Source organism: Equus quagga, chromosome 6 (assembly GCF_021613505.1).
Source record: "Equus quagga isolate Etosha38 chromosome 6, UCLA_HA_Equagga_1.0, whole genome shotgun sequence".
Lineage (NCBI taxonomy): Eukaryota > Metazoa > Chordata > Mammalia > Perissodactyla > Equidae > Equus > Equus quagga.
The window spans coordinates 63,755,737-63,780,276 of NC_060272.1; the positions used below are offsets into that span (position 1 = coordinate 63,755,737).

The window sequence follows — 24,540 nt, forward strand, 5'->3', positions numbered from 1 at the left end:
CTCCATATGGTTCCTATCCTAGCAATCTAGCAATTCATCAATCTGTTTACATACTGATGTTATACTTAGATTGATATTTAACTCCCCTCAGAATCGGTGCCTTGCAAAAGATTTATAAATGACTGCTTTGCAGTAATAGAATAGATGTGGCACTAAGTGGAAAATAGTAATCATTTAGTTACAAATCATGGCCCCTTTCTTTTTATTTGCACATACATAACCACATATTTACACACACGCACGTAGAGCTGGCTGTGTCAGAGCCCCGACACTGACAAGTATGCCAAATGCTGAATGTTGATTTGTTAAACAGCAACTAAAGTTCCGGATATAAACAGCCTCATATAAAAAATGTATATAAAGTAAATATACAGTGATCGAGACACACTTAAAAGTTATGCACTTGACTTATCATTCTCTTTTTCTACTTGTTTTTATTTTATGGTGTATGCCATAGCCATATTTAAAATCTGTCAGGAGCCATCAACAATATATGAAATAAATAGCCTTTTTTCCTACTCCTATGATATTCATAGAATCTCAAAGTTGGAAAGGATTTGAAAAGTTGTTTACTCTGGCTTCCAACCAATATAGGAATCAGCTTTCTTATAGCCTTGACAGAAGGTTATGTAAATCTCTGCTTGAATACTCCTAGCAATGGGGAACTCACTTCTGTGCAGATCTAAATGTCAGGGGGATCTTCCTGATATCAAGCCAGAACAGGTTCCTAGTAATTTCCATGGCAGATCTAAAACTAAATTTATCTTTCTTTTTCTTCAAACCAGCCCCTTCTTTTATGTTTCCCATTCTAACTAATAGAACCACAGATCAACCGCTTAGAAACCAGGCCCCATATACCACTCTTTCTCCCATTTAATTGATTATCAAACCCAGGTGAGTCTGTCTTTTGAAAACAGCCTCTTGGGTCTGTTGCCCTCTCTCTGTCCCGAAGATCTCTTTCTTGGAGTATTGCAATAGTCAATAACTGATAATTCTGCCTTTAACCTCACCCTTTGTGGCTCACCACTCAAATGGAATCGATACATTCTGTAAAACGCTATGCTGAAGCCCCTCTAACACTACATGATAAAGCTCCTTCCCACTCCATGACCAGGCTTCAGCTTAGCTCCCCGGTTGTATGTCCCAATACTCCACCTAACCCCCTTCCCATGGCAAGTTCTAACCCTGTGGAACCACTTAGGGTTAGTTCCCTGACCGTGCAGCAGTAATGAATTTTGTTACTTTATCTGAAACACTGTTCCCCTTCGATCGCGGGAGCGAAGTTCCATGGGCCCTTCAGGGCTGGCCCCAGCATCCCATCCTCCCCTCACCTCCTCAGACCAAGCTGATCCCTGCTGACTCCTGCCCTCTTTGGGCCTCTGCTGAGCCCTCTGTCCATCTCAGTCACAATAGCTACTGCTTTTAGGGACACTTCTTTAAAGGTTCACCTCTCCACCAGAATGTGAAGCCCGTGAAGCCATCCATGTTTGGAGCCCTGGGTCAGCAGTACAGTGTCTGACTGTTGGGAACCAGGAGCTCCCTAGATGCCTGTGGCACAGCTCCATGTGGCTCTGCCTGTGCATTGCAGGAAGGAAAGAAGGTGGGAGGGAAGATAGGAAGGAAAACAGGCAGGAAGGAAAGAGTGGCATGTTTCCTTCACAAAAAAGAGCCATTGACATTTAGACACAGCTAATCCTACTCTGAATTTTGAAAAGTACCCTAAAATACTATTTTTTCTTAGATTAAACATTCTCCAATTATTGTAGACATTGTACTCTCCTGACAGCCTTCCCTGCGTGAGATCTAGAGCTAAACAAAACGTTCCACTTGTGTTCTGACCAATGAGGAAACCGTATGCTTGGCTGTAACGAAAATACTCCTAAAGTAGGTTATTTGGTGCATGTTGCAGCTAAATTCCACCACTCAATTTTTTTCTCATGCATTGCCTCTATGTCTTGATGTCCCAATTCTACACTTGTATGGTACATGTGCTTCCTTCTCCGAAAACTTCACCACCCACCATCCCCACGGCCCACACGACCCTTCCCCCTCTACCCACAGCTGAGGCCTAGACGGTCAGAGTCTCTCCTTCTGGATATTGAAATAAGACGCCAGAGGATGAAGCCAGATGGTGCTGTGTCCTTTAACTATGGGGTTACATAGGGTAGGTAAGGCCAGGGCAGACTTTTGATCAGTTTGCTCAGTGAGGAGCAAGCAGAGAAAGAGAAGATCAGGTAGCAGAAAGAATTGGGCTAATGGGACAGCTTCCCAAAGAGAAGGAGAAAGAAGAGGCCCTGTGGGAAGAAGGAGAGCGAGGAAACAGGGGAGACAACGGAAGGGAAGGGAAGGGGTGTGGGGAGCTGTCTCAGTCCCTGCTCTGATTTCATGGGATCTGCGTAAGCTGTGTTTCTGTGAGGTGACTCTCTGTCCTTCCACTGTCCACTAGCCACTCACCCTCACCCAGGACGCTTTCACACATTTGTTCTGTTTGTGGAAACAATATCCCTAATCAGCCCAGGTGGGAGATTACCCCTTCATATTTTAGACTAAGGTCTTTTGTCCGGATCTGTTTCTTTCTCCAACAGGAGGAAGGTAGAATCTTCTTTACCAGTCTCTGAGTCTATCATTTTGAAATATGGAAGGGTAATTCTTCACTCACTTCTTTTCCAATTCATTCTGCCTGGCTACACACACACACACAAGGACAATGATAATAATAAATAACAGCAGCTAACATTTACTTTGGACATGCTGTATACCAGGCACTAGGTTAAATACCTCTGCCATTCCACATAATTCTCATAACAATGTTATGAAGCAGCCTTATTCTCATCCCCATTTTTCAGATAAAGATCCACAGTTTAGCGAGATTATATGGCTTGCTAAGTAACACCTCGTTAACACGTCAGAACTGAGATTTAAGTCTAGTCATTGTTTGCTTCCTCCTTTACACCTATTTTGATGAGCACAGGGAGAAAGCAATTAGAACTGGTGCTAACCTCGACACCTATTCTCTGAGCCATTGTGCTCATAGACAGTTAGCTCTGGTCACTGTTATTATCATTGTTATTTCTATTGTTAACATTATTAAAGTCTCCTTGCTAGTTAGTGGTCCTGATGAAACTTGAACCTCAGATGATCAGATGCCTCCCAACATGGATACTAATAAACCCAAACCTAGCAGTTAGGTAGATCAGCCATTGAGAGACCTAACTCCTCAAATTATTCATGGGCTGCATTCAAAGTTGTGTCCATAAGTTAGTTGTTCAGAACTCCAAACACATTTCCTCCTTGAAATAATTTTTCAGAGAGGATCAGCCCACACAAATAAAGCTGAAATACTCTACACGTATAATTAAAAGAGCAGAACACGAGACTATTATACATATCTAACACTGTATTTTAGTTACATGTTCTTTTATAGTCTCTGCTGCTCCTGAAAAATTGCCTTGATATGATTGTAGCACTGTCAGCATTGAAACTCACATTGACGTCTGGACGTTAGAGGTCAGATTATTCTTTAGTGCAATTATCTTGGTGAGCTCCCACCCTCATCCAAGGGCTTGACACCAGGTGAACACACAGTGAATGTTTCCTGGGTGGATGAAAACATTTAGTGGTGAGGTGTTAGAGATTGCAATGGCCCCAGGGGAATGAGGTGGGATGGTGGGAGAGACTCGATGAGACTCCAGGGTGAGCTAAACTTTCTTACTGATATGGCTGTAACTCCTCCCTAACTCCTTTTTTTGATGGGAGAAAGCAGGTAGAATTGGTGCTAAACCGGACTCCTCAGTGGGGTTGATAATTACCTTGGTATCCTGTGCACAGTAACGATTCCAATAAAACTATTTTAACTAAGAAACGTGGATTTCCCCCTAAGTGAGTCAAAAAGAAAGTTTATTCAAGCTGAATGACCCTGAGGAGTTTGTTAACAGACTACCCACAGGCTCTATATTCTTCCTTGTCTATTAAAGAACAGTTACCCATGACTTGAAAAGGAATTTATCGAGTACACGCAGACGACCTATGCTGGGAATTGCCAGAATCCATGGAAACGTTGGTTTAACCACCTAGACAACCTTAGGCCCCCTAAATTGATGGTCGCCATCATGTACTTACATTCTTCCCCAGGGGCTCAGAAAAGTAGAGTTAATTTTAATTTCTATTTGAAAAATATCCTCAGTGAAAATAATAACAGTCTCTTGCTCCAACTAGCCCATGTTTAACTGACAGGTCTGGGCCTGACTGACTGCTAAAGGAAACATACTCTCTCCTCTCCCCAGGGGTCCCCAAATCTTTCAGTCTCTGATTGTTCATCTAGAACTAAAATATGTCTCTTAAAACCAAACGTCTAATGAAAATGTATATACATATGAAACAGTTTCCACAAATGTTTATAGCTTTATTTATGATCACCAAAAAAATGGAAACATCTCAATGTCTTTCAACTGATGAATGGATATAGAAACTGCAGTACATCCACGCATTGGACTACTTACTACTCAGCAATAAAAAGGAACAAACTATTGACACATGTAACGACATGGATGAATCCCGAATGTGTTATGCTGAGTGAAGGAAGCCAGACCCAAAAGGCTATACGCCCTATGCTTGCATTTTCATGACATTCTGGAAAAGGCAAAACTATAGAGACAGAAAACCAACTAATGGTTGCCAGGTGCTGGAAAAGGGAAAGAGGTTGACCACAAAAGGGAGCAGGGGCATTTCTGGAGGTGACAGAAATGTTCCATATGTTGATCCTCATGGTGGTCACACAAGATTATATGTTTGTTCAAACTCATAGATCTGTATACTAAAAAGAGTGAATTTTAGTATATGTAAATTATCCTCAATAAACTTGACCCAAAATAATTTTAAAATAAATTTTTTTGTAAAAAGAATTTTAAAAACCGACTAAGTGTGATTATTCTACTCTTAACTCCAATGTTCAGGCAGACGATCTTAATTGAGAATGATTGAATTGATGCCTAAATGGGGTCAGGATTGGGCAACATACACCCAGCAGGGCAAGTGGACTGCTGTTCTGAGAGGCCCTCGTGGGAACAACATTTCAAACTTGTTGACTTCTAGAACTTGTTGGTAGTGTAGGTTGGGAATGGTCTTCCTCTAGGGCAAAGGACAGATGCTTGAATGATCTATGGGCAAAAATATGAGGTGATGTACATGTACTTTCCAATTGCCTCTTCACGGCATCTCATTGAGCCTCCCAAGAAGTTTCCAAGACAGGGGTTATCAACCCTGTTGTGTAGGCGAATAAGCTGAGGTTTGGGGGGATGTGACTTAGTCCTTAGCAAGGCAGCAGACTTTAGGGCTGGGCCACAGGGCTTCTGACTTCACACTTGTTTGTTTGCTTGATGTTGGTGGTGGCAGTGGCTTAAATTGTACTTAACTCTCCATCTTTGAGATGAGTCAATCATCAAAATATGAAGAAAGACTGGTGGAGACAGATAAAAGTTTTTCTCTCACCGCAAAGATAAAAATTACAGTGAATTTCTGAAAAAGAGACATAAAGTAAATGTCAAGATTTTGTCCAGAAGAGTCAGGCTGTGCCTACCTGAAACTAAGCATCTAATTTACAGTTTAATTCGGGGCAGCCTTCAGGTATTTTGACTAAATGACTGAAAACACCTGGATGTTTGGAGTTTTGAGAGGAACTATCTGCTATTTTCTGTGTTGGCCAGGTGTCCAGTATTTGATTTGCATACCTCCCAAGAGACCAGTGGAGGCTCACGGCAGTCGGGTATCTACAGGAACATTTCAGTGTCTCACGGAGTTCTGTTGTTCCATCGGAAATCACTGGACTCACCCACACGAAAGAATGGGAAATAAATCACACCTTTCACATGTCTTCCTGGTAACGTACAACCCGCTGCTACATTGCGCAAGAAACATAGATCATGTAATGTTTTTTGTTGCATAGGAACAGCCTTGGAAATTTTCAAAGCAGAAGGGTCAGAATGTTAGGAAGTTTGTAGCAGGGAAAATTCTTGCCGTGGCAGCTGATAAGCTAAATATCCTGACTAGACTCTCTCCTCTCTTTCTGGCACGTTGCCTAACAGAACAACAGAGTCCTATGTGGGTCTGTAACAGTCACACAAAACGGATGGCACCCTCTCATCGCACCCTTGCTTAAAGACCTTCCATAATGCCTAGATGGGCAACTGAGGCCCTGAACCGTTGAAGCAGGGTTAGTGATGTGGACAGAGAGTAGGAACAGGACACGACAAGTGCTGTGTTTGCACTACTGCAGATCACACTGAGTCCCCTTCTCAGTCAGGCCAGAAAGAGGAAAGAGTTCAGGGGTGGCTTAATTCCACCCTGCTGCTTCCCGACACTCTGAGGATTGTATTTTTCCCCCTCTCTTTCTCTTTTCAGTCTCAATGTTCCTCATCACCCCCTAGCAACAGCCCCTCCTCCGGAAGGAAGTGAAAGATATTTGAAGAGTCTCTTCTCTGTTCCTTGTGTTTTTTCCTTTGTTCTTCCAGGTGGGGGAGGCGTCAGGGGAGGGATTGGGGAGGGGACACTGGTGAGGCAGCACAATAGAGGGGAAACTAAAGCCCAAAAGTGCCAGTGCCTTACAGGACTCCCAGCATATTAATAATTGCTAATAATTGTGCATCTCCATGCTACCTGCCACCAACCTTAAACAGTTCTCGTGCATCTTGCTTGGAGCAAACTCTGTTTATGAAAACCTGCATTGTCACAGAAGAGAAATTATGGATTGTTGTGCTATTACCAAAGATGTGACTCTGAAAGTATTCACAAACACCTCCATTAAATGGTCAGCTTTTTCCAGTGCATTTTAAATATGACTAGACTTCTAAAGCTGTGATTTTCACGTAGCTCTTAGGGACCACATCTATTGGGTAAAGCGAGTCACACCTGCAGTAAAGTCAAGGTTTCCAGAAGAGAATGTTCTCCATTTCTTCGACCATTTCCTTAATCCTTGGGCAAGATTAATACAGAAGCAGTGAGCACAAGAGTTAGGCTGAGCTGAGCAAAGACCTCTGTCCCAGGGCACAAGGCTACCATTTTGAACAGTGTCCCTGGTGAAGTTTATAGGGTGGTAATAAAAGCCTCTCTGGGCCGGAGCGTCTGCCTGTCCCATAGCAAAGCAGGCAGAAACTTTCCCACTCATACAGAAAAGGCGGCAGGAGAAATAAGGTGGCAAGAAGGATAAGCTTCCTGGTGGTTCTACTTTCCACAGCTCTAGGTTTTATGGGACCCGTGGAAGTGAAGCAAGAGCACGAACTATAGGTGAAATCAAGCAAACCAACTGCCTTTTCAACCTTATGTTTTTAATCACGTCTCTCAAGTACCGGCCAGCTTAACCTTTAAGTATGCCTGTGCCCAGATTGTGTGTTACAAGGGCAGAATGTCAAGAATCTCTTGACTTCGCCCAAATCCCACTGACAGTAGTAAAATAACTACAACAAATTCTTAGAAATGATCAGCTGAGAGTTGTGCATGGGATCACCGAAGCCGTTTCAAGAGTAACAGCCAGTCATTCGATCAACAAATATTTTTGAGTATCTATGGAGGCCAAGCACTGGAGGAGGCAGCAAGGTGCCCATCAGGAATATATCCTGGATGCTGGCCTCAAAGTGTTTGCAGCCAAATTGGCAGATAAATGCATACACAGACAATCCTAAGGCTATGGAATAAGGGCTAAAACAGGGACGCAAAATAATTGTGACATGGAGGAAGGAGTGACCAAAGCAGCTCGGGGTGGAGAAGGACTGTGTCCAGGAAAAGATATTCCAGAATGGTGCTTCAGCACAGCCTTTCAAGATGAGCAGAGAGTGACAGAATCAGGAGTCCCCTACTCAGGGCATTTTGCTGCTGGGGAATTCTCAACCCAAAGAACATTGAATTTTCCATCAAGAGGGCTTGCCAATTCAATTTTTCCATGAAAATACGTATACACACACTTGCCCTCCTCGGTCTTGTCAGATTGATAGCCATTATTCTTTTGTTCTGTCTTCCCAGGTCAGGGATGCATTTAAATCTAAATTCCAAAGGTGAGCAAGAGCAAGTGTACCTCATTTCTGTGATTTCAAGCACTCTGGGGAAAGATTTGGGGTAGTAAGTGAATAACAATTAACAATATTTTCCCATCTGATCAGTAGATCATACGGTGTTTGCTCTTTCTAATTAATTTAGCTTTCTAGTAAGGTTATCTTGCACACTTTCCAGGGTCCCCTGATATAAATAGACTGGGCAGCAAGGAGGAAATCAAAACAAGTGTGCATTTGTCTGGAAAGTGGTGACAACTGTGCAGAGTGGAAGAAGACAAATATAAGAAAACAACAAGTATCAGAAAGCTGGAGGATATAGCTGGTCACCACAATATCTTCATCAGATCAACTGGGTGGTCATAAAAGACTAAGCCAGAAATTCACGTCAAGGTCAAGGAGAAGCTGCAGATTACAGTGGAATGATGGCTTTCCTCATTTTAGAAAAGCTACTATTTTAGAAAAATCAGTTCAAGTTTAGCAAATTTCTTTCATAAGGAAGTGAAAAAGAAAACCTCCTCACTGTTAGTCAATAATGAAAAATGGGTCTGGTTCCAAAGTTGTCTGGAGCAAATATTTGCCAATGGCAAGCTGGGGATTATGAATGAAGATTTATCAGTCTCAACACTTAGGTCTTTTTTTGGCAGGGGTATGGAAAAAATGTACATAGCCTGACAATATTTACCTTCATTTTATTTGTAAATCTGAATTAGCAATATGCCTTTCTTGATGTAGATTCTGCTAAACCAAAGGGGAGATACGCTGAACAGCGTCCCAGTTTGCCCAGAACTCTAAATGTTAGCACTGGGAAACCCCTCAGCCCTGGGCAGATCAGGATGGTCGGTTACCTTAAGGGAGAATAAATTCCCGAATACAAGTAGCTTTATTCTGGCTGAAGGAATTCCGGGATGGGAGGGGCTATTCGTGTGTAGGTCAAAGCACTGCACCTGCCCAACCGCTGACGTGGCCCATCGCGTCTCCTTCCTTCACGCATGATATGTGGGCCTGTGATGGGAAGGAGAAAAAAGGAGCAATCCCTTCCTTTCCTATGTAAGTTCTCAGGGTCAGTGCCTCTTCCGCGTGGCCAACTCAGTTCCTAGCAGGCAGACACAGCTGATCAAGTTCTTGGTAAAGGACAATCTCATCCACTTGTGGATAGTGAGATTGGCATTTCCAAAGGACTTGAGATAGCTCCCCCAGTCCAGTGGGATAAGCGTTGCCTGGGAACTTAGACTGCAAATCATCAGGCCCCAGCCATGTCAGACTGAATCAGAAACTGGGGAGGGGCCAGCAGGCTGTGCTTCAGTAGCTCTTCCACGTGAGGCTGACGCAGACTCAGGTTTGAGAACCACTGCTCTGGAGACTGACCTCACTAGATCAGATAGAATAGGTTTACCTGACGTACCTCTCACAGGTGAAAAGAATAAAGAGAGTGTGGTCCGTGAGTTCAGACTTTTTACTGCAGTTAGAACAAAGGCTAGACCTAATTTTCTTTCCTAATTTATATCCCCATGAGGTAGCCTGTTTTGCCATTAAGTTAAACTCAGGTCCAGATTAACTGTTTTCTCATTCCCCAAATCTCAAAAAAAGCCCAGAGGATAACTACAACCTGAATTAGAGAAAGACGATAAAACAATTACCATTTTAATTGGAACAGATCTCCAGCAAATATTGATCCATGGCACAACCATGTGCTGGGGATGGAAATCAAGTCATCTTTAAGGATAAAAGCATCAATAGATTCTGAAAGAAAGGGATCAGATGTCACCTTCTCCCCTCATCTCTCCCTTTCCACACCCCCATCCTCACCACGCCCACCCTTTTTCCTTCTGGAAGCAGGAAAAGTAGATCCAAGAAATATGCAGGTCCCTCCAGCACTGACCCAGTTAGGGCAGCGACAGGTCTCCGCAAGGCCTGTTGGTCTCTGCACTCCCGGATGAACCCCATTCAGGGTTGCCCAGCAGCCCGGCTTTCTGGCCTTTAAAGATGGTGATGGATTCATTTAGAATCAGGGGCTACGGAGCTGGGAGCTCCGGTGCTGCAGAAATGGCAGGTGGTTGGAGCTGACTTGACAGCAATTAAATGTACAAATCTTTGATTAGGCTCCCGGGAATGGAGTCATTAGCAACCCAGAACCGACCAGCTTGCTTTCCACCGCCTCATTAGCTGCTCCACCGATGTTACTTTAAAAAGCCGAGAGGAGGGGTAAAAAAAAACCTCCCTAACACAGAATTAGGAAAGTCGAGTGACAAAGCCAGAGCAGGCAGGGAGGGGACAGAGCTGGTGTAAGCATTTCTAGCAGAACAACCAAGTCCCCTGCTTTTTTGCGGCATGGCCGCTGACATGAATGTGCATGTTTGCTGGACTGTGAAACAGCCCCATACCTGCCTGTACAATCTGCCAAAAAGGGCTTTTTTTTTTTTAATCTGCTTTTTCGCAATCCTCAGTTGATTCACTTTTCTCAGCCAAAGCCTCAGTGCGGTGGCAGCCTTCCTCGGGGCTGCAGAGTCCCGATTGGCCAGGTCTCCTGCAGAGCTGTTGCATGGCTCGCTTCACCTTCCCCAGAGGCAGGGTCCGGGGTCCACATCTGCCCTTTGGAGGCGAGAGACTCTCAGTGTCAGGATTCTCCTACTGCGTGGCCCTGGCTCCCTCCGTGACCCCAGTTGGTAGCCGCCATGTTATTACAGAACTAGAGTCTGGAGAAAGCCAAGCATGCAAGTTTAATAATCTTCCCAACGGGGAGCTTTAAAACAAGAGAGAAATGTGTCTCACAACCTTCATGTCAAATCTACCATCACCATTTATTTGATATGAGCCTAATTCATTGCATCTTTATTATTTTTATCCTTCTCAATCTGCCAGTCACTGGATTAATATTTATAAAGCACGCTCCACAAATATTTATTGATCACCTATTATAAACCTCATATTAATTGCTGTGGGAAAACTATGGGTGAGAGGACGGTCTATCTTTGACTTTGGAATCTGTTAGAAAGAACCATCATGTACATTTTCTCTCCTTTATTCATTTATTTATTCAAAAAACACCTGCTGTGTGCCTGCTTAGTTTAAGCACTGTTCTTGTCAATAAAAATATGAAGGACAATAATGATAATTGCCTACCATCTGATAAGCGTTTTACGTGTACTAACTCATTTAATCCTTGCAGCAACTCTGTGAGGTAGGTACTATTATTATCGCCATTTTAGAGAGAAGAAAACTGAAGCACAGAGGGGTTAAGTATCTTGCCTAAGGTCACACTGGTAGTAAACAGCAGAGCTGAGATTTAAACCCAGGAGTCTGGCTGCTTAACCACTATGCTGTGCTGCCTCAAGTTGCTTACAGCTTGACAGGGAAGATAAACATCAAAACCAACCGTTTCAACACAGTGTGATAAGCACATCTGTGTAAAGTATGTAAAAAGTAGACGGTAGGGAGAGAAGGGAATTATTAAATGCCTATGGAAAAGAATTCACAGTGAAAATGATGCTTGATCTGGGTTTTGAATTAGAAAGAAAAAAGCCAGAGCTTTCAAGAAGTTACCATCTAAGAAGACACTTCACTAAATGTCTTCGACACCATTATGACAGTTTTAGAAACAGGGTATCACATATATTGGGAACCTTGGAAAGGAAGAGATTGCATCCAAATGTGAGTGTAAACAAGAACCAGTTTATTAAGGAGGTGGTACCTAAGCGAAGAGCTGGTTAAAGTTTAGGATGGAGCCTTGTTAGAAGCAGAGAGCTCAGCAGATGAGGTAGGCAGGGATGGAGGAGGGAGGAAGAGAGAGGACAAAGATAGAGAAATATGTCTCCAAGGAGGTGAGGAGAGAAGCTAACGTGGGAAGAACAGTTTGAGCCTAAGCATGGAGGGCGTTGAAGGAGAAATTTTATTCAATTCTAGAAATCTATTGAAGATTTTAGGAGTAAGGGAGTGAAACACAAATGACTTAGAAATACCAAGGAAAGCAATAGAGCAATACAATCAAATCCATATAATGAAAAAGTATATTTTCAAGCTAAGAAACGTAAAGGGTTGTTTTTACTCAATAACAATCTTCTATAAAGCGTTTTCGTGAAGATCGGATATAGTAACAAGAGGAATTGTTTTGTAAACCATAATGTGCTGCTCAAATACCATTTTTGTTTTTAATGATATATTTATATGATCTTTAATTCAACTCCCTTCTGTCCAAAGCGAGGATGATACGCAATCTATCTGCGTGTCTCCACGCGATAGATCATCTCAAGGAGCTTGCTTTCCTGTAGCAGATGCGTAGGCGAGCCCTTTCCAAAACATCCACCAAAGGAATCAGAATGGGCATTGTCAAAGCATCCTGGCCTCCTGAGGACATGGCAGTGATACGTCCCGAGTGGCGTGGGCTCTATCCATCCACTGAGGGAGTGGTCCTGAACAGAGAGAGGAAATCGTTACTAGTCTTGTGCTGCCACCACCAACAACAACCAAAAAAGGTGGTTCTTCTGATTAAACTAAGGTAGCGACACACTGTCATTCGCTATGTTCTTAATCTTTCCATCCAACCAATCGACTTCTATTAGACCACAGCCTGGCCTATTTTTCTTCAAAATAATTTCTTTTTCACTCCTGCTCTACTCTTATTTGGTGAGGGGGTGGGGGGCGGTGAGGGTTAACTGGGTTCATCTTCACAACATGTTCCAGATGCTTGTTTGCTTAAGTGACTTCCTGGTCTTTCTTCTGTCATTTCTATCTAGAGCTGGAGGGCCTCCCCTCAGCAGGCGGGGTTAATGTTCCTTGCATCCTTGCTAAAAGTGCATAAAGACCATGCTACCCCCAAGGTGGCTGGGAAAATGCCTGATTGCTGTGGGAGGTCACCCAGTGGTTCTGGAGTTTCCAAAACTTCAAGCTGATGCACAACCCAAGGACGAGGGTAAAGAGATATTTGAAGTTAAATATATTGTTTTCGTGATTGTAATTGGAGCAAAAATGAAAATGGCATTTCATCTGTTAAAGAATAATGATTATAAGACAGGCATAATTTCTTCTGAGGTAATTTCTTTCCCTTGAGCTTCATTGGGATAAACAAGACAGAAAGACTATTGTCAGCCTCCTGAGCCCGGTCTCAGGCTTGTTCCTCGGAACTATCATCTCACCAGCACCCCCACTGGCCCTTTGTCCCTGCTTTCACTGTGCCCACGTGGCAATGCTCCACCCCTGAGTGAACACTGCACCCTGTGTTTCTCCTCCTATACTCAGCTCATTCAAGGAGGGTGGAAATATATGGTCCAACAGTTCAGACGGGTGATGCCACAAATTCACGGTCTTCCTCAACTGAGCTTCAGGACTGAGGGACAGTCTTTCTCTTGTCCATGTGCTGCACCCTTTTAGTAGAAATTGCACTTCTTCTCAACTCTCCAGAAAGGCGTAATAATTTCCCGTACCCCTCACTTAGAGCATATGGCCCCCTACTTCTACATCTTTTAAAAACCTGAGACTTAACGTGCAAACTTTAAGCTTGTCCACACCTACAAAAACTTTCATCCACTCATCTTCTTGCCTGGAATCTCACAAAAGATGGAAAAGATGATGTTTTTGTTTGTTTGTTTTATTCCTATTGCATTCTTTCCTCTTGAGCTCTTGGTATCATGCCTTCCTATGGCCTTTTGGACTTTGGTTCATCAAATATCTTCTTTTTCTCTTGCCATTACAACTTCTTCCTCTCCATAAGTTCATTCCTATCAGATACAAACTTTCTCCAATCCCTCCCACTAGAAGAAAAAAAACCGTGAAGCATCTTCTAACTCTGTTTTCCCTTCCTTCCTCTAGCTACTTCTACTCTTTTCTCAACACAATATCTCAAAGAATCAACATCTTTTGTCTCTCCTTCCTCATCTCACATCTCTTCCTCCCCTCCTTCTTGCCAGATGAGTTGGTCCCTTCCCTGTCCTACCTCGGTGGGCCTCCATATGGTTTTGAAGACAGTTGATCTCTCCCTTCTTCTTCACATTCTCCACTTTCTTAGTCTCCATCACCCCACTCTCTCTTGTTTCACCTTCAGCCTCTCTGATCAGTCCTTCCTGGTTTTATAGGCTGCCTATCCTCTCATGCTTCTTAAACAGTGGTGTCTCCCAGGATTTTATCCTTGATCCTCTTCTTTTGTTGTTTCTCTGGACAATCTCATCCACTCTCATGGTTCCATAATCATCATCATACTAGCAACACCCTAATCTGTATTTCTAGCTGGCTCCTCCCAATGAGTTTCACTGTGACATAAACCGTGGTCTACCGGACCTCTCCACCTGGCTGCCCCCAGATTCCTCACACTCAGCTCTTCTGAATAATCTGATCTTACCTTTGTCTTTCCTATACAGGCTTCTTTTATACGTTCTCCCTCTCAGTAGATGGACCGCTATTCATCTCATCTCCCAGATGAGAAGCACTGGGAGTGTCCTCAGTTCTTTCTTCTCCTTCACCAAATCCTGTCACATTTGCCACCCAAAGTTCTCAAATCTGCCCCTTCCTTTTAGTCCCTACTGGGATTTCCCTGGCTTAGGTAGGCCCTTATCATCTCTCACTGGGACTGCTATACTACCACTAACAAGACTTCTGGCCTCCAGTTTTGTCCTCCTCCTATCAGTGCACTGCACAAAGCCCTGAAGAATCTATCTACATCACAAATATTGCTATGCTATTTTCCATGCTTTAAACTCTTAAAAAATTCCCATTGGCCTATAGAATAAAAATCAGTGGTAAAGGTTTTAGCATCACCTATGTCTCTGGCCTCAGTGCTCACCAAGTCTCATCTTCCACTGCACATCCAGTAACATTGACCCTCTGGTGGTCGTCATCATCATAATCATCATTGCTATTATTCAGTGAGTGTTTACCATGTAGTAGGCACTATGCTAATTTCTTCATATGCGTTGTATCAGGTAGTCCTCACAATAATCTTATCTGGTAGGTACTATCATTTTTCTCATTTATACGCAAGAAAACTGAGTCAGAAAGAGGATAAATAACTTGCCAAAACTTGCATAGCTAGTAAGTGGCAGAGAGAGAATTTCAACCTGGGTAATTAGACTCCAGAACTCACTCTCTTAATTTTATCACACATTTTGTGTTCTCCCTTCTGCCTGCAATGCCCTCTCCCTCCCTTCCTTGCCCTTGCCTGCCAGCTTCTGTTTATCCTTAAAGACTTGGCTTAGACAGCAGCAGCTGTAGGTAAACTTCCCTGGACCCTGGGGCTGGATCAGATGCCCAAGTCTTCTCTCCCCCACACCCCTCTTAGGTATTTGGCAATCACTGCATTTTACACATTTTGCTGTAATTATCTCTTAATTATGTGTCTCCCCTATCAGACTGTGTCTTATTCATCTTTGCGTCCCCAGTGCCTAGGACGGTGCCTAACTTATACAAATTTCTTGGTACCTATTGAAGGTGTAAATGGTGAAAGCCCGACCATCAGCAGTCTGTTCCTCACTCTGAAAAACAAAGTGACATATTCAAGTGGCAGAAAGATGATGACTAATCCATCTCAGAGAGCTGTGATTTGAAGAATTCTTCTCCTCAGCTAAAAGCACTACAATGCCACACCATTCATGGTCCTGCACGTGAGCGTACCTTCCCCGACCAGCCCAGACCTCCGCCCTGCAAGGAACTGTTGAAAGAGTGAGTCAAAGGCAGTGGGGAGAAGTCACATGGCCAGTGGGAGACTCAATAGACTTGCATATTTTTATATAAAGTCCATTATTTCATACTGCAATTAACTCCACAGACCGTATTCAAAGTCCTTCACATCGGTCTACTTTTCTAACTTTACATCCAGTTATTTACCTCCCAGGACTCTACTTTCCAGCGCTCGCCCTGCCTTTGGCCTGTCAGCCTCCATATTCGTGCTCACGTCGTCTTGCCGGTCTTATCTACCTTCGTCATCCCTGCCAATGCTTCCAAAGCAGCTCAAATGGCACCTTTTATCTATGGCCTTCTCTGTCTCATCAGGCCAGAAATGAGCTTCCAATAGTTATTCTCTACATAAACATTTGGAAAGTAATTATGCACCACAATTAATGCTATCCTGTCATGAAGCAGCCTTCTTCCTGGCCCGGATGGATCTCTAAATCAATTGTTGGTCATTCCGGGGATTCTTTTGTCTTTTATCTCCAGGAAAAATGTTAAGTTCTTTGAAAGCAAGAATATGTTTTACACTTTTCTCCCATAGTGCTCAATAAATAGGGAACTGATGATTTTTCTTCTCTTTAAACCCTTTATTCTTCCCAACCTTTCTATCACAACAATCTCCCTCTTATTCTAAGCTCAGAGAGGGGACTTGTTTTAATTTCTCATCTTACCCCAGATCCGGGCTGTCACCAATCCACCTGATCCTTTCCCAATGACATCTGACTGATCTACTTCCCTGTCTGCAGCTCTGCAGCCCTGGACCAGCCCGTCTATGTGATCCAGGGCTTCACAGAGACGATCACGCGGGAGCATCCAGATCCCTCCTCTAGATTCTCCATTCTCCAAAGCCATCTATGCTTCACTCTGTGGCCACTGGTTAAGCAAATCCCCAAATCTCATGTTTTTGGTAACGTTTAGTAGCATTGCAAGGAACAGAGTTAACAGACAACACGTTTACAGAATGCCCATGACTCAGACAATCGGAAAACCCCCAAAACAATGTGGGATATAAATAGTAGCTGCCTTGACTAAAGCCCTCGAGCAATTTTTGAGCTGGAATCAAATCACATGGAACAATTCAAGCATGCTGGCAAGGTGTGATGAAACCGGTTTATTTGTGGTTGAATTTTCCATTCGATATGCTATTCTGTTTTACGAGCCATATAACTTTGTGAAGCAATTGTGGCTAATGTACAGACTCAGGCAGGAGGCGGGAACCCGTGAGTTGGTTACATAGGTGGGTCACCGACGTGGAGAAGTCAGGGGGCATGGGACTCAGGTAGGAGGGGGAGCCGGGGAGAGGTCTTGGATAAGGAGCTGGAGATGGAAACTGTAGCTTTTGGAAATTCTGACTGCTGTGTGAAGGGATAAATAGAAGTGGTCATTTTCTGGCCAAAATTTAATATTATCTCATCATGGAACAAAATCACACGTATCCCAGGTCAGCCCACTACCTCCTTTACAGGTCATCACCTTGCACAATGTCAACCTGCTGTATAGTAAAATAATAATCTTACTGAGTGCTCACCGAGTGCTATTTGTTTTGAGAGCTTTGTAATATTAACTCATTTAAACCCCTCACCAACCCCCTGATGTGGTACAAATGAGGAAACTGAGGCTGAGAAGGTTTGCGTTTCTAGCCCAGGGTCACACAGCAGCAAGTAGCAGTGCCAGGATTTGGACCCTGGCAGCCTGATGCCCGCCCCCATGGCTTTCCTCTCTGGTATCAGAGTACTTGTACAGAGCTTTCTAAGTTCTGAGTACCGTTGTGAGCGTTTTATATGTACTAACTCTTAAACCTCACAATCCCATAGAAGAAGAACTATTTTTGTCCCCAATACACAGATGAGGAAACAGAGGCCCACACAGATTATGTGACTTGCCCAAGGCCACAAGGCTGGAGAGGGCAGGGCTTAAGTGGAAAGGCAGGCCCTCTGGTCCTGAGGCTCCACTCTTGAGCACTATGTTGTAGGACCCCACTCATCAGCCACAAGGGGCAGAGAAAAGGCCACATGGCAGGGCTGCCAGGAGCTACTAGGCATAAGGCATTAGCACAGAGCCTGGCATGGGAGGTCCCCACCCCACACACATGCCCCATGCTCCTCTGAAGACTTCCACATGGCCTCGGCCCTCTCTGTCTTTTCTGATGTGAGACATCCCGGTGCCCTTTTCTCTGGCTGAAGGCCTCGGGCAGCCCAGGTGGCAGCGCTCGGCTCCTGAGGTCAGTTTCATTTCCCACACCACGTGTAAGCTGGACTATTATCAGGTGGCTACGAGGTGTGGTTTTGTTAGAAAGGGACTCAGCAAGGCTCGCGTCCTTGTGAGACCTAATCCCTGAGTCTGCAAAGGCTGAGCAGCCAGCCCTGCTTGTTCTAAGGGCTCTCCCCATGCTTCTCATGTTGTCTGTTAAGCCCTGTTTTTACCTTATCTGCCTGCTGGTTCTCAGCTAATAAATTGGAATTGATTTGGCAACTTCATAAACAAGGAGAGTCTCAATACTGTTTAAAAACTGGGAGGTGGTAAGGTGGAGGGTAATGGGGGGCTGTAGATGCCCTGTTTCTGCACATCGTCTAGGGACGCTTAGCCCAAAGAGGTAGTCAGGAGAAGGGTGCATAGTATTTGGCCTGGAAACTCAAAGTCCTGGCCCCCTGCTCTGGGGACAAAGGTGGCAGAATCTCCAAACACTAGTTCTAAATTGTTTGCATTTGATATAAGAAAAAAGAATAGATTAGCATAGCACTGTGAACAGACAAAAGATGGGGAACGTGGTGCTTTCAGATTACGTTGTGCAATATAAATTTAGTCGGGGAAAGAATCGAGGATGTCAAGTTCAGAGCGTAAAGCCTGGCCTCTGGAGCCTGGTCGCCTGGGTTCCTGCCCCAGTTCTGCCACTAATCATCAGCCCTGTGGCCTTGGGCAAGAAAGGAGCATCTCTGAACTCAGCACCCAGCCCTGCAAAATGGGCCTGTCATGACTGTGCCCTCCCCACTGGGGGACTGGGAGAGTTACATTGGTTATCATTTGTGAAGCACAAGGCATGTCTGCCACACCAAACTCCCAGTAAGGGTTAGCGATCACCGTCACCTGTGAATAACAGGACGGGAGCCGTGCTAGGACATGCGGTTGTGGAAAAGGAAGCTCTGGAGGCTCTGGAGAGAACACAAGCTTCGCTCGCTCGCTCACTACACTGCCTCTCCCGATACTCTTCATGACGCCTAGCTGTTAACTGGCACTTACCTGTTGACCGGCAAGAACAGGCCACGATTACAGGGGGTTTGTAATACTATCCTTTATCTTTCATGGATGTTGAAGTGTTTTCATAATAAGATGTCTTTAAAATACTAAGAGTTTGTGATGGGTTATTTTTTGTTTGAAATGTATTATCCTCTTTCTGGAAATGTATTTTTTTTAATTCATGTATTAAGCTTAATAAACTAGAAACGGAAGTGGGGAAATAAGAAGAAAGTGGAAACAGTTGACAGTGACTTATGAAAACTCTAGAGCAAGACCAACCTGGGTCCACATCCCAGCTGGACCACCAGGGTTTTGGTGTCTTTGGGCAATTTACTAACTCTCTGCTATGTTTCTTTTCTTCATGAAGTGCCATGAAGAATCCTGCCGCCAGGGTTGCAATAAGGTATAAAGGAGATGACGCATGTCATTCCCAAACCAGCCCACAGTAGGCACGCAACAGATGTGAACTCTTTCCTTCATGCACCAGTGGCATATAGAGGTGGGGAGTGAGTGGAGAGGGGGTGAGGTGGGGAGAAAAAACTCCAAGGCTGAGAAGAGGAGTTTTGTGGATTGGATGAGAAATTGGCTTTGCAGCCTCTGTTGAAACAGGCTCAAAGCTAAATTGTGAAGTTGGAGTAAGTAAAGTCTGAGCCGCTTTTGCTCCTTGGCCAGTGGCCTCGGGCCCTCCCTAACTCGTGGACCTCAGAGGAGAGAGGGAGACTAACTGAGTCATACAGATAGACAAATATCAGGCTTTAAACATAAGGACTTCTAAGAAATTGGCATTTTAACTATTGAAAAGCCTTAAGTCAAAAGAACAAAATGCCAATAATTGAATTTCAGCAGGCAATGTAGAGGAGGGATTTTGTTTTCTGGGGTTTTTAGGGGAGTGGAGAGAGAAGAGGAAAGGGCTTTCTGGTATCACTGAAATCATGGCACATAAATGCCAACTTCCTTTTATTCCAGCAAAGTCAGCTGGGTGAATGACGGGAAAATGGTAAGCTCTCCCAGTGCACTGCTCACTCTCAGGAGCTGACTCTGCTGGACAGTGGGGGATCCTGAACTGTCACAGCCCAGCAAGAAATGGAGCAGGAGCTTCAGGGAAATCTACAGGTGCAGGACACTGTGCACAGAAGGACAGTGGCACCAGGGACCTGAGGACAGGAGGAGGGAGAAAGGGAAATGGTCTAAAGGTGCCGGGTAACATAGGAGTTTAATGTATATCATCTCACTTAACCCTCACAACAACAATAGGAGGAAGATAATATTAGCTCTGTTGTACACATGGGAAATGAGGCTCAGCATAGGCCAGGTGACATGCCCAACGTCACGCAGCTAGCGATCGGCAGAGCCAGGATTCAAACCCAGGTCTACCTAGCACCAAAGTGCCACACTAGACTGTGTATCTGGAAACTAAGAGGAGAACCGGGAATTTCCCTCTATCTCCATGACGACCAAATGGACCCCAGAGAGCACAATAACTCTGGTGCGTGTGTCCTGTGTGGCCACCTGCCCCTGTGAGTGCCGGCTGCCCACAGAGCCGCCCTTGTTCTGACTCAGTGCTCTTCCTGGTCCCTGTGTCTGGGGAGGCAAGAGGGCAAGGGCCAGTGCCCTAACTCTTGCTGCCGTCCTTCCTCTATAATTCTGTTTTCAGACAATTGGCTTTGACTATCCCAGCAGACCTTTCTCCCTGGGAGGCCATGTTCTGGCCTGTTCTGGCTGACGGCCCGCCTGGCCTCGCCAGCTGTCTGCAGGAAGGCCGATGTTTCATGTCCTTCCTGCCTGCTCTCTCCTCCTCCCACCTCCCAGCACTGTGGGGCCCAGGCATCTTGCCTGCTGTGCCTGCTGGACCGTTTTCCACTTCCTTCCCCAGAGCTTGGTTTGCTCTCTAGGTAAAAACACAGAGGGCTGCTTCTTACAGGCAATTGTAGGATACTGTTCTTGAGTGACTGTGGAGGAAGAGGGAGAGGCTGATGATGATAAAAGCAAGCACAGACCAAGCAGCCCAACCCAACCCAGACCCTGAGAAATGCATGAATGTGCAAATATTTCTTTGGGGTACTTTGCATGGGGCTTTGCGATAAATAGTCCACTGTCATTTATCCTGGGACATGGATTGTCTGAACCAAAAAGTGATCAGGACAAGGGGATAGAGCCATTTCCTCATCTTAGAGCTCTGGGTGCCTGAAGTTAGAGCTGAGGGGAAACCTGATAGGAGAAGGGGAAGTTCTGGGTGAAGGGGCAAACCACTGGGATGCAGGTTAGGAAGCAGAAATACCACCTAAACTTTATTTTTCTCCCCACAGGAAGTGGCAGCAGCCAAAGCAGTTTGGGAGCCTCCAGCCTCACTAGAAGATAGTGACCCCCTGGGGCCACACCCAAGTTTATACTAATGAGGTGACTTATGGTGGGCCACTAGATTGTTTCAGGATGGAGGCTGGCCATGCCAGAAAACCAACTATGTGACTAGAGGGTTGGAGCTTTGAGCCACACGATATCAGCCCAAACTTCTGACCTCTGTGGAGGGGAGGAACGCTGGAGATTGAATTCAAACAAGAAGTTAAGGTTTCATTCTATCATGCCTACATAATGAAACCCCAGTAAACCCTCTGGACACTGAGGCTCAGGTGAGCTTCCCGGTTGGTGAACCCAGCAATATGCTAGGAGGGTGATATATCCAGATTCTACAGAGACAGGACATGGGAGCTCTGTTTTAGGGATCCTCCCAGACCTTGCCCTATGGGTCTCTTCTTCTGGCTCGTTCTTATTTGCATCCTTTATAATAAAATAGTAAGTATAGTGCTTTCCTGAGTTCTGTGAGTTGTTCTAGCGAATTACCAAAACTGAGGGGGTCATGGGAATCCCCAAATTTGTCACCAGTTCTTCAAAAGTATGGGTGGCCTGGGGGACTCTGGAACATGTGGCTGGTGTCTAAAGTGAAGGGAGTCTCTGGAGAACAGTGCCCTTTGCCTGTGAAGTCTGTGCTAACTCTGGGGAGTTGGTGTCAGTTGCATTGCAGCATATTTTTGAATGAGGGGATGAATCTCCTACAATCCAGTGAGGGAGGTAAAAGCAAATTCTCTTTCCTCTCCTTGCTACTACCCTCTCTAAGAGGAAGCCAAGTGGCTTTCCTGTCAGTTATCTCTGTGGGTAAAGCAGAGACTAAAGTGCTGGATCTGGAGCTCATTCTCATATGAAGCTTGAGGATGCATTTACATGGTGCCACTGAATTGACATTTTTGGAGTCAAATCAGCTATTTTGGCTGATATAACAAGCTAGTGCTGAGGAGTGAATTGATTACTGAATAATCAAACTCATCTGGTGTCTTTAAAATGGAGATAATTTCACATAGTTCAGACACAGCCCAATTATTTTGTTGTTAAGAAAAGTGAATTGGCTTGGCCCTTTGCAATTCGATCGGTTGCTTGGCAATCAACTTGCCAATAGTTTTTGTCTCCCCATTTTTCTCTCTGATTTTAATTGTAGCATTGGAATGAAAGGGTGGTCCACCCATCTGCTGCCTTGCATTTGAGGCTTAATTTAAAAAGTCAATCCTTAGCCTGTTTTTTTTTTTTAATTCCCAAACTAAAGGAATCCAACTATTATTTTACACCCCTTTTATTTCTTTCCTTTCACCTTGCATCCCCCCATCTTCTCCAGTATCTTTTTCTTTTCTTTTCTTCTTCTTTTATTAAAAAATACGGAAACAAAACAAAACTAAATAAAATAATGATTTAGCCAATGCTGAGAAGAATACAAAACTCTATCATCTCCTATACGTCATATTCTAACTTCACATTATTGTACATATTCAGCAATGCTTGTGTTTCGCCATGACCCCCAGATGTTTGTATTTCATGCTTGCTTGGATTTCCAAGCCTCCTTTCTCCCCATCTGTCTCCCTCCTCACCATTTTTGCACCTGTGTAAAATTTACTATATGGCATTGGTTCCAGCAACATTATATTTCATCTTGCGTAGTTTATCAAGGCCACTTCAAAATTTTTTCTGTATTTTAAGGGCTTAGTAACAATATCCCAATTAATGGCATTATCTGAGTGATTAGAACTATTGCTTTTCTCTTTAATTGGGAGCTTTTTAACTCTTGGCTGCTTGTAGTAAAGATGGTTAGATCACATCCATGGCCTTTTCTAAGAGGTACTGTTCTACCCATAGCCCCGGCTGAAATGGCAGCCCTACATATGTCCCTATTACTTCTGTCCTTATCTGACTGGATGATACCTGTTTCAAAGGCTGCCTATCCAGGCTTATCACATGACCTGTTGTACAAAGCTGAGCTCAAACAACTGATCTCAAATGGCATCCACTGGGCCAATCAGATCCTCACTCACAGGACTTTGAATTGGGGAAGACACAGAGACTCAGGATGTTTGCCGTGGGGGCTGAGGTTCGCTGGGTAAGGCCATAGTAGCCTTGAGCCAGGCAAAGTAAAGAGCAAGGCAAAATTGTGAGGAGGTAGAAACTAGGATTAAACAGAAGACATAATGTAGAAGAGTTGTATTCAGTCACGGGTGGTAGGAGAAGAAGCTAAAGTATACATATAGACAGCAGCAGAAACTAAGGGTTGGCCAAGTCGCTTAATAGCAGACCGTAAAGATCCACCACCCCCAAGTGCCAAGGTCCCAAGAGCTATACTGCTCTAATCTCTGTGTGGACTAATCATACTGTGGTTTCTTACAGGAGAACTGCTCTTTCATTCCCCCTCGTTTCTTGCAATAACCCTGGCCCCTCTCTTTACATGACCCAGCCATCACGGGTCATGGTTCCTTGTAACTCAAGGGCCTACATCCATTGTACCCACCTGTGCCCAGGTAGTAGAGAAACTGACAGGGAGCATTGCCAAGGGGTTATGCCACTTACTGGTTGCTGTGGTTCCACTGTGGTGCTCAGCTCACTTTTCCTCACTGTACCCCTTCAGCATGGACCAGACACTTGGTCAAGAAGCCCCTCTCCCAGGATTGGTTCTCCAGCAAGAATGCCTGAAGGATTCACGGCAAAAACAAACAAATAAAAACACTTACAGATCATACACATTGCATTCCCTTGTCTACCTGAAAGGACTTGATTGGTCTGGCTGCACCTACTTGTTGACCTCCAGGAGACCTTTCTGTTATGCATGAAATCCACCCTCTGCTCTGTGACTCCTGGTTTCTAAGTGATTCACGGGTGTGCAGTAGCAGTGGTACTGTCCCAACCCTGAGAGAAAGTGGTGACAGAAAAATCTGAGTGACACCCTGTTCTTTCTATTATTCCTCAGCCTTTGCTTTTCCTGCCAGACAGCAATGCTTTGGGTGTAATCTGAGCTATAAAATGAGAAGAAGGTAAATATTTATGAGCTCTGCCCCACTGGGCATCTTCAGGGAAAAAAGAGGTCAATATTTCACCTCCAAAGAGTCAAAAGTAAAGATCACTTGAACTGAGGGGCTGGCCTGGTGGCATAGTGGTTAAGTTCATGCGTTCCACTTCAGCAGCCCAGGGTTCGCAGGTTTAGATCCTGGGTGCAGACCTAGCACCGCGCATCAAGCCATGCTGTGGTGGCATCCCACATACAAAATAGAGGAAGATTGGCACAGATGTTAGCTCAGCGAGAATC

At 44.4% G+C, this 24,540-nt stretch overlaps 1 long non-coding RNA gene across 4 annotated transcripts in view; it reads right to left on the minus strand.

Moving 5' to 3' along the window:
• Nucleotides 1-11,044: 11,044 nt before the first annotated feature.
• Nucleotides 11,045-24,540, minus strand: part of LOC124240582 (uncharacterized) — a 37,630-nt gene continuing 24,134 nt past the window's right edge. For all 4 annotated transcript variants that reach the window (XR_006888947.1, XR_006888946.1, XR_006888945.1 and 1 more), the window contains 2 exons: nucleotides 23,808-23,926; nucleotides 11,045-12,445 (listed from right to left, as the gene is read on the minus strand). This is a non-coding gene — a long non-coding RNA (uncharacterized LOC124240582). The remainder of the gene's footprint in view (nucleotides 12,446-23,807; nucleotides 23,927-24,540) is intronic.